The following is a 9,751-nucleotide window of genomic DNA, read 5'->3' as shown; positions in this document are numbered from 1 at the left end:
TTTGTATAACCCTAAATAGGAAAAAAATAAAAAATAGGAATAAATTAATATTTGTTATATTCTTATGTAATGATGTTTGTTCCCAATATGTTATATTTGCTTGTGTTTTACAAAAAGAGCGAGGAGTCATTTCCAGCTATTAGAAAAATACATTAGAAAATACAGTTGCAACTTGGGGTGCACAGGTAAAAATTATTGTTTTTTTTGTGTGCAGATTTTCTTTTATCCAGATGATTAAAATAGTATTTAAGGTTTCTGGAAATACCTTCAAAACAACTGTAAGTGTTGTTAAATGACCTTCTAGGTTTTTCAAAGCTCACCTGCTAATTATTTTTGGGAAAATCTGATGCTTAGCTAGGTGATTTGAATTAATAACATGAGAGGCACACACTGTTACAAAAGGGGTGCATGTCATGTCTCAAAGAGAGCACACAATGTGACAGTTTCTCCATGCAACAATGGCGGGGAAAAAGTAATACAGTTCTCTGAAATAAATAATTCCATCAGGAGTTACCTTGTGCCATGTACCACAAGTGGGCATATTTCACACTTAAAATATTCTTAACAGTGAGCTATTCTGCTTCACACAAGATTGAGTCAAAGAGTGAAGAAAAGAGGGATGGAGTGAGAAAGAGATGCAGAGACAGAGGGGAGAAGAGGAAGACGACACAGAGGGGGCTGCTGGCTAAATTAAGCCATTGTGACTCAAAATCCTCCTTTAATAAGGTTCATGCTGTCTACAACTTCATCATTTTCTCCTGAATGATAATTACTTTATTCAATCATGTTCAAGGTTTTAGTGAAAGCTAGCATTGATTGATTAACTTCAATTACCATGCTTGCATTTGCATAGATAAAAACTGCTTTTCAATTTGTGAGTGGCACGCGGGTGGAAACCCTGCCTTGATATTTGCATTTCAATGTGAACGGTGAAGGATAAAGGTGGGAGCGGGGTCTGTTCACTGCTAAGCCCTTTCTGGTCGGCTGCGCCAGCATCTATTTTTCCATAAACACCCTTTGTTATGATGTTGGTTTGCTCCCTCCACGCAGAGAGAGCCAGCAGTGAGCTCTGTTTGCAGGCTGGCTTGACGGCTCTGTTGGGGGATTAGGCTACGTTGCACTACAACTCAGTCGAGAGCTTAGGTGAGCTCGGGCTGTGGCACCGCACTGCTCTCACATACACAGAGACGACTGTTGGGAAATTTCACACTCCAAGGAATTGTACATGGCCATACTATATCTATAGGCTGACTAAGCTAATGAAGATGCACATGTGTACAGAGCAAGACGCAGTGGAGATAATTACAATTATCACTTGTCTATATCAATCATCATTAACCAGATTGAAAAACATATATGAACCTGCACTATTAATCTTGACAGATGCCTCCTGCATTCAACATCAATTTATTTGAATTCCCTCAACTTGTGTCAAGCTCCTTATATCTTACCTCAGCTACAAAACTACATGTTCATTTTCAAATAACAAGATTTCTTCTCTCTTTGACGAGCTTGAATTTTTTTTTGCTTCTTGCCAACTTTAAGTGATAATGGAAAAACCAACAGATACGTGTACATGTAATTGCGTTATTGTAATTGGAAGGCATGAGCACCTGAGTGTGAAAAAAAAAATTGAAGTCCATAGCCATTTGATCACTATGAGCTAAAATAAAAATAATGAGACGAGGTGGTATAATGTATAGAAGTTCCATTTTGGCTCCAGTCCACGCAGGTACTGTACAACTATACAGTCAGAGAAATCACAGCTGTGCCACTTATGCATGAGTATTGAGATTACTGTCACCTTTGTCTGCATATTTTTCTTTGATTAATGTCACCCAAATGCTGTGTCTTCCAAATGAGAACCCAGTTGATTTGCATGATTTTTTGTACATGGTGCAAATTTGGGGATAAATTAGTCAGTCTTCCCATCTTTGTTGGCATGGCACTGAGTGATTTTTACTGAAGGAAAGGAGTCTCGGAGCAATACTCACAGAGAATTACACCTGTGAGATATGCTAATCATTAACACCGCCATAATGACCTTATTTACCTTCATATAAAAGACAGAAATTAGCATTAGGTGCCCTAAATGAACGGGGAGTTAATAATCAAGGCACTCGCTTTTACCCCCTATTTGTTAGCTGGAGAGGCTAAACGGCAGCTTCAATATGTTTAGTTGCAGGCAACCATCAGTCGATGTCTTTAAAACGTATTATGGCGCCATATCTATTGCTGCCTTGGAGGGGAATTCCCAGATGGTTGGCTATGATTAGGTAGTTCACTTAGCTGTTTAGAAATGAGCATCTGGAAACACAGGTTGAATTAACACCACTGGGTCCCTCATTTTCTCTAAATGAGTGTTATTCAATTAATGTAATTATTAGGCATACAAAAACTGAAGGACTAATAGATTACTATTATCCCATCATTATCTCAGACTCACAAGTGCTTACATTTCTGAACAGGCTCACGTTCATGTGTTTAGTGCCACACGGAACAGCCTGCAGCTTCTCTCTTAGGCCCTCAGCTTACCTACAGACAAGTTTTTAAAATTAACAAACTTGGTTACTTTTTAAATGATCTGATTTGCATTTTGCTCTCTACTGTGCAGAGAGTTTGCTCTCATTCCTGGTCCTTTTGGATGCAGAGCCCTGCTGGTTTTCATTTTTGTCATGTAATCAGGGGCTGATTTAGACCTAGAACACCAGCTGAATGAAATTAAGTATCTAGTAGGACTGAAAACGTGTGGCACTCTGGGTACTGAGGAGCACTAAGGGCTAAGGGCCACTTAATTACAGCACTGTATCTGTGACAAAATAAAATGCACCTCAGAGGCATCATTAGCAGCCAATACACAGATATACTGCTCGGACAAATCAGTGGTACTGGTTTGAGTTTCAAAGAATCAACTCTTAAAGCAATTAGAAGTGAGAAAACTGGCAATCACAGTAGAGGGGAGCTATTTCAGAACAACTTAGCCATATTCTATCTGGGACTCCTGTGGTTATTTCTGCTACATTTGTTGCAAACAAAAAGAGCTTGATCTACTGGATTTGGAAGACGTCGTTCTCCTGTCACTTCACACTATCTGACATAATGGACGGGCAGAGCGGATGATCGGTGTCAGCTCCTCATCAGCCGCCTCCTTTCACATGGATCATGTGATGCAAGCCTAAAGTGGCCCATGTCATGCCTCTCTCTGTGCATCCCCCCCCCACCTCCCCTCTGGAGCCCCCGCTGGCCGGAAGGACCCTCTCCCCAGGCTGGAGTGGCTCCTGCTGGGACTGCCGCTGGCGAAGGGAGGGAGGAGGGGTTACACAGACCTGGAGAACATTGTCAACAGCCCCCAACCTCCCATCACCCTCCACCCCATCCTACTCTCCTATCCTCTATCCCTGCTTACCCTCCCCCATGTATAGACAGACACTCTTCCTGCTGCATGTGTGTGTGTGTGTGTGTGTGTGTGTGTGTGTGTGTGTGTGTGTGTGTGTGTGTGTGTGTGTGTGTGTGCGCGCACTTGTCATTTATCTCCATATGGACTTCTCTGGTGAATGCATGTGTCAGAGAAAGAGAGAGACTGTGTGTGTGTGTGTGTGTGTGTGTGTGTGTGTGTGTGTGTGTGTGTGTGTGTGTGTGTGTGTGTTTTCACACAAGCCTGCTTGTGCAGCGGTGTATGAATGATTTTTAGTGTGTACTGTATATGTGTGTGTGGGTGTGTATGTGAATGACGGAGTGAGTAAACATGTCCCAGGAAAAGATTAACCTCATGAGCTGAAATATCGAGGGGAGACACCAACAATAAATGTCAAATACTGTACGATAATCATACACAAGATCAATTTCAGCCAGATTAAGTCAATTAAGCCATCAGCTCGTTAAAATAAAATAATTTGTGTTGTTATCAAATTACTTTTGATTCTAAAATCAGCATCCAAAAATAACTCGTTTCTTGCTCTCCAGCCATTCACGTTTTATTTTCACAGTTTCAGCGTGCTTTTTTAAATCTTTTTTTACCATTCGTGTAAACACACTTAAACCCCCCTCAACAGGCCCTCTATCAGCCACTCTTCAGTCTAGCTTGGTCTATAATGCAAACACAGAGGCAACTTAATTCAAAAAGAAGAGATACCAATTTCTTCTCAGCAAGAGATATATCAAGGACGTTAAACAAAGCAAACAGCTGCATCGAATTCTGATGGCGCAAAGCTAAGCCTTCAATTTGAGCCTTCCGTCAGAAGAAAGCAGAACTTAGCTTCAAATATATTCCTGGTAGAAAAGAGAGCATATTGTGTTATCATGAGAGTCTGTTTACCTAGTGAATCTACATATGGCTATCTAATATCTTTGTGCCATTGAGCAGGTTGGAGGCTGGAGTCCCAGGGGTTTCAAGGCTGGGATTACGCATGGCGGGGGTTGAACTATTGCCCCTGTGTGATTGAAAGACCTCCACCAGCTTAGGCCCTGTTTATTGTACATTTGCATTGCTCAGTTCCATGAGGCTGCTGCGAACTATCAGTGGCCAGGCAGCTCATATCTGGGCTGCTATAATTCGGTTTTCCTCCGGATCCCCCTCATGCCTTCCAGCCAGCAGGAGAGGGGGGCTTATAGGCAATCATTTAGTCTGATTGACCAGGATATGCTCTGATCAATATCTCGCACCAGGCCCCACATGGTGAGAGAAAACAAATCAAGTATTTCAAGCCAGTATTTACAATGGCATTCAGGATGAAATACCAAAACACTTGTCTTTCTTTTGAAGTAAGGAGAGGACAATTTGGATATGTGTCATGTTTTGCACATGAATAAAAAGTTAAATTAAATACATTGTGAGACAACTTTAAAATGTGTCTCCTGTTTTGTGTCAATCAGTTGCTTTCTGAATCATCTTCTAGCACTGAAGAGCAGATCTATTAACAAAGATAATTGCGTTTGGATCCATGCTCTGAAGTGGTCAACTACGCAATTTCACTAATTCATCCTGGTGAAAGGCTGACCTTAAGAAATGTAATTACACACACCTGAGTTACACAAGAGCCCAAGAGGTCCGCAAAACGTTTACTGGTGAAGAAGGTATAATTACCAGAAAACAATTAGCCCATTGTAGTGGCAGTTGGCAAGAGAGTTCTTCCAATGCAGCTTCTGGCTTTAAACAAACAAACAAAGCTGTTGCATGCTGTAATATTAAAGCAAGAACAAAGCTGATTTGTTCATTGTTTTAATTTCTTTATATTGAAAATCACAAATTTGGGAGAAACACAATGCACCTGCCTCTTTTTAAGGTATACAGTGGGGAGCGGCATTAGTTCTACATGACCACGTGGAATTAAGTGGTTTATAGAATAACCTGGTATAAACACAAATCATTTATGAATTTTAATAGGCCCGCCCATGCCTCATAACTATGCATGACTTCATACTTTCATAATTGACAGGAAATATGAACTAGGCCAGGGGTCGCCTATTAGAATGACTTTTCATTTAATTTTTTGACAGCCCAATACACAAATGCGGGGCGGATTTCTTGAGCATATTCATGTAGTGCACAGGAACCTTTCTGGTGAAATCTAGCAGCAATCCCCCGAGGCCAGACCACCTCTCTTATAATTACACAGTACTACACTTTGTACTAGTGAAGTAGATCTCCCTGAGAGTCGCACAAAACGTCTGAACAAACGGGAATTTAATTTGTCCATTACAGTATAACATTGCAGATCCATTTCAGTGATTTAAAACAAAAGTCACAGAGCCAAAAAACGCACATGCCGCATTCAGACACCAGCCAGTGCATTACAGACAAAATAGTGCTGTGTTGACAGGTACGTTGTGCACGATACATCACTTTTACTCAGTGAAGGCGACCGTGCAGACTGAGCAAATATAGTGTTGCCTTTTGTCCAAGTTCAGTTCAAGTTCCCCTCCTCATCTTCAACACCTACCCTGACCAGGGCTGCTCTGTGGCAGAGAGGTGTTCATATACAATAGAACAATATGCAGTGGGAGGTGGAGGAATGTGGGCCCTATCACCCCCCTTTTAGCACAAGCTAAAACTCATTGTATCCCTAAGATGTAAATCTACACCTCTGGGCTATAAACGTGCTACAAAGAGGGTTCTTGACTGAGTAAATTAACATTCATCCCACTGGCAATTAAGCAGACAGACTGACATTGTAGCTCCTACATCGTCGCAACACTGGGGGCTTTGTTGACATGGCGTCTGGACAGAGGAAAAACCAGAGGAAAATATTTTCAACTGAGTCATCGACTGGACATTGGTATCTGGAGACTGGAGTCTGAGTACAAAACAAGACGCTTTAAAGCTGTGCGAGCATTTCAGCTTTTCGCTCTCTCGTGGGATACTGTTGCACCATTATTAAGATCATCTTCACACCAGAAGGAGCACAAAGTGTCAACCCCAGTTTGTTATTTCACTGTACACTGTTGACCAATTATGGACTGTACGTCAGACAGTTTTTCTACATTGCCAAGAAAAAAAAAACAGGTTTATATCAATGTGCACATGTATCCACAGTTGGACCAAATGAAAACTGAATTTGTCTAAATCTAACAGATGGTGATGGCTGTTCATGCCATTTATAGCTCACAAAAAGGAGCTCGTAACAAGCACAGACACAACATCTTCAAATCAAGCTCATAAAAAAACCTATATGGACCTGAGTCAAAAAAATAAAATGTATCCTGGAAAAAGATTCCATTAAAAACAATGCATCTTAGCAAGTATAAAACACACACACACACACACACACACACACACACACACACACACACACACACACACACATTGGTTAAGACTATAAGAACACATTTCTGAAAGCATGAATACATTACCATCTGCTCCTTGTAATCCCAGACAGTTACAGTAGTGGCATGTTTTGGTAAAAGGATATCATTAATCATGGGTATAATCAGATGACATCAGGTCATGGCCCACTAAGTGTGTTTTCCTCATTATGGTAATATGGAGGAGAGGGGTGTGTTTCCGCTCATATTTTTTTTTCTTTTTTTTTTACTTTGCCACTTCTTTTCATGACATCCTACTCCTGATGAAGAAGGAACGAAAATATTGGGAGCTTGGACACAACAACCATCTCTTTCAATGACTACAAAAGGTGGCTAAAATCTTCATTAAATAAGAGACTTTACATTTCAAACTGAATAGAAAAAAGATATGAAGATTTTAGCTGCTGCTACAAATAAGTTCAGGCAGTAGTAATATTTAGAATTATTTATGACATCTGAATAAGTCAGTTCAAATTTTTTTTTTTTTCTGCGTCATGTTTATGTGCCATCAGATCTTAATTCAAGTCACCCCAACTTCAGCTTATGAATAGACCGAAAGCGTTTCTGTGGCAGTAGAAAATAAACCCTGAGGCTATTTACTGTCTCCTTGATATATGAAGTTTGTGGTTTTGATTGTGTGTGATTATGTTCTGAGAGAATGACCTTTAGTGGCAACCGTATTGTAATATATTGAGGATGTGTCAGTCGGCAGGAGTACAGTGATGAGACGAGGCCAGGCAACTGGCGTTTAGAGCATCGATCCGCCGGCACCATGAGTATAGAGGGGAATCTGAAATATTTCAACACCTCCTTCTCCCAATATACAGGTGGATACGAGATCTCATCGAGCTGGTCTGAGGCACTTGAGGCAGCCTGAGCAGTCGAGTACAATAAAAAACAAGACAGAGGTATATGGACCCTCCTGTCTGTGATTAATGGTGAGCAATAGATCGGCATGTTTTTCCAGAATCATACACAATAATAGCAATTATACAACGCAAACTGTGTACTATGTAAATTATAGCTTATTTAAAAAGATTTGCATTTCTTCTGTATTTATTAGTTTTCCCAGTAAGACAACATAAACCATGTAGATCTAATATAACTAGGAATATGACAATGTTGTATCATACTAATGATGATTAATGTGGAAAAGATAAAAAACAGTCGGAGTGGAGGTGAATGAAGAGGTGGTGCAGATTGATATGGTGATGTATTCTCTTACCTCCACCTTCTCATTAACTCTGGCCTGGGTAATATGACCTGTGAGAGATTTTCTCCTCCTACTTCAGCCCTAACACTGAGTCTCTAAGCCCTGCTCGGTAAGCCCTATCTCATAAAGCACAATTAAGTGGGCCAATCAGACGGGCTTAAAGTCACTCCTCTTGTGCCTTACTCTATAATTAACTAAAATACATCATCAGCAATGAATCAGCCCCGTGGTTTTCAATCATAGTCAATCATAATGTTGTAATTTGCTGTGACTTTTTCCTCAAGGACTACTTGATGTGATTTGCACTAAAATTATTTTAAATCAATATGTTTTAGTCAGTTTTTTAAAATATAAAACAAAAAACAGAAAGACAAAAAAGAAATATGATTTAGAGTTCAATGTGATTCTGTGTGCTGGTTGAATGTGATTTGAGTATGTAGTGAATAGTTTATCTCTGGGGTCTGAGCCCTAACTATGGAAGCAGAGCACCAGTGAAACATTAATCACCAAAGTATTATGGCTCATATCCTTGGACAGCACATTAATTCAGGTGGCTATTAGGCTGCCTTGCAGCCAACCTTCGAAAAAGGTCCACATTGAAATTCAGTTGACAGTGTACAGTGTGCAGAAAGCTAACTATGGTGTTACTGCATCCCAACAATAAGCAAAACAAATTGCGCATGTGAATATAACCAATATGTAAGTATATTTAGTAGAGCAGGCGCTGAGACAAAATGTGAACAGTGGACTTCGGTGGGCAGTAGGTGTAATCACTCTGGACTGTCTCAACAGTCTTCCCTGTATTCCTTGTCAATAGAGACAGACACTCTACCTGTAGATGGAAAATAAAAAATATAAAAGGCTGAAGAAACACCAATTAGAAAGGCTCTCTCTCTTACACTCCCTCAGAAAAGCCGGGCTCCGCTAAAGGTCAGCCTGAAATTTGAATGACAGGGCCAAAGTCTTTTACTCATAATTTTTGTGTTTGCAATAGATTTCGGAGCAATTCACAGCCTTAAAGGCCTTAAGTGGAACAGCAATTAATTGTAATGAATAATCTGACAAATCTGGTTGACATATGGCCACTAATACTCCTCCTTTCTAGAGGGAGCAGTGGAGGGATTAGATTACCTCAAATGAAATCTGGGAGCGCTGTGCCATCTGCATGTACAGGGGGAGGCAGCACACGTAAAACAGGACGTGGGTGGAACCAGGGTCTGCTCCCTGCTGCTCCAGTTCCCTCAACCTCACCAGCAACTGATTTGGGAATAGGGCCTGTTTTTTTTCTCATCTTATTGAACCAGCTGCCTCTCAGGAAGTAAAACGCAATAATGCTGCGCCGTTGCCAAAGTCGAACACACCGAGAAAAGTAAACAAACATGACAGAAGTGATAAGTGTTGAGCAAACATATAAACAACACCACCGCGTTGAGCCATCTGAGCGCAGTGAAGCCATAACTTTATTAAAAGCATTTAAAAGTATGATGAATTACCACACCACATATAGAGCTCCACATCTGTTCATCGTTTTATTTGTAAAGCTTCACATAAGGTATCAAAGTATCTTATAGCTTTAGGACATGAAAGACTTATGTAATGAGTGGCCAGTTAAACAGTGATAGGAAACCAAGAAAATCATAGTACATGGGCACTGACCTGCTGCCCTGTCATACTTATTATATTGTTATATTACTGGATTATTATAATTAATGCATTAACATGTCAGAGATACTTTAA

This window comes from Sander lucioperca, chromosome 8 (genome assembly GCF_008315115.2).
Source record: "Sander lucioperca isolate FBNREF2018 chromosome 8, SLUC_FBN_1.2, whole genome shotgun sequence".
NCBI lineage: Eukaryota > Metazoa > Chordata > Actinopteri > Perciformes > Percidae > Sander > Sander lucioperca.
The sequence above is the reverse complement of the archived record's forward strand: the minus strand, read 5'-3'. Positions refer to the sequence as shown.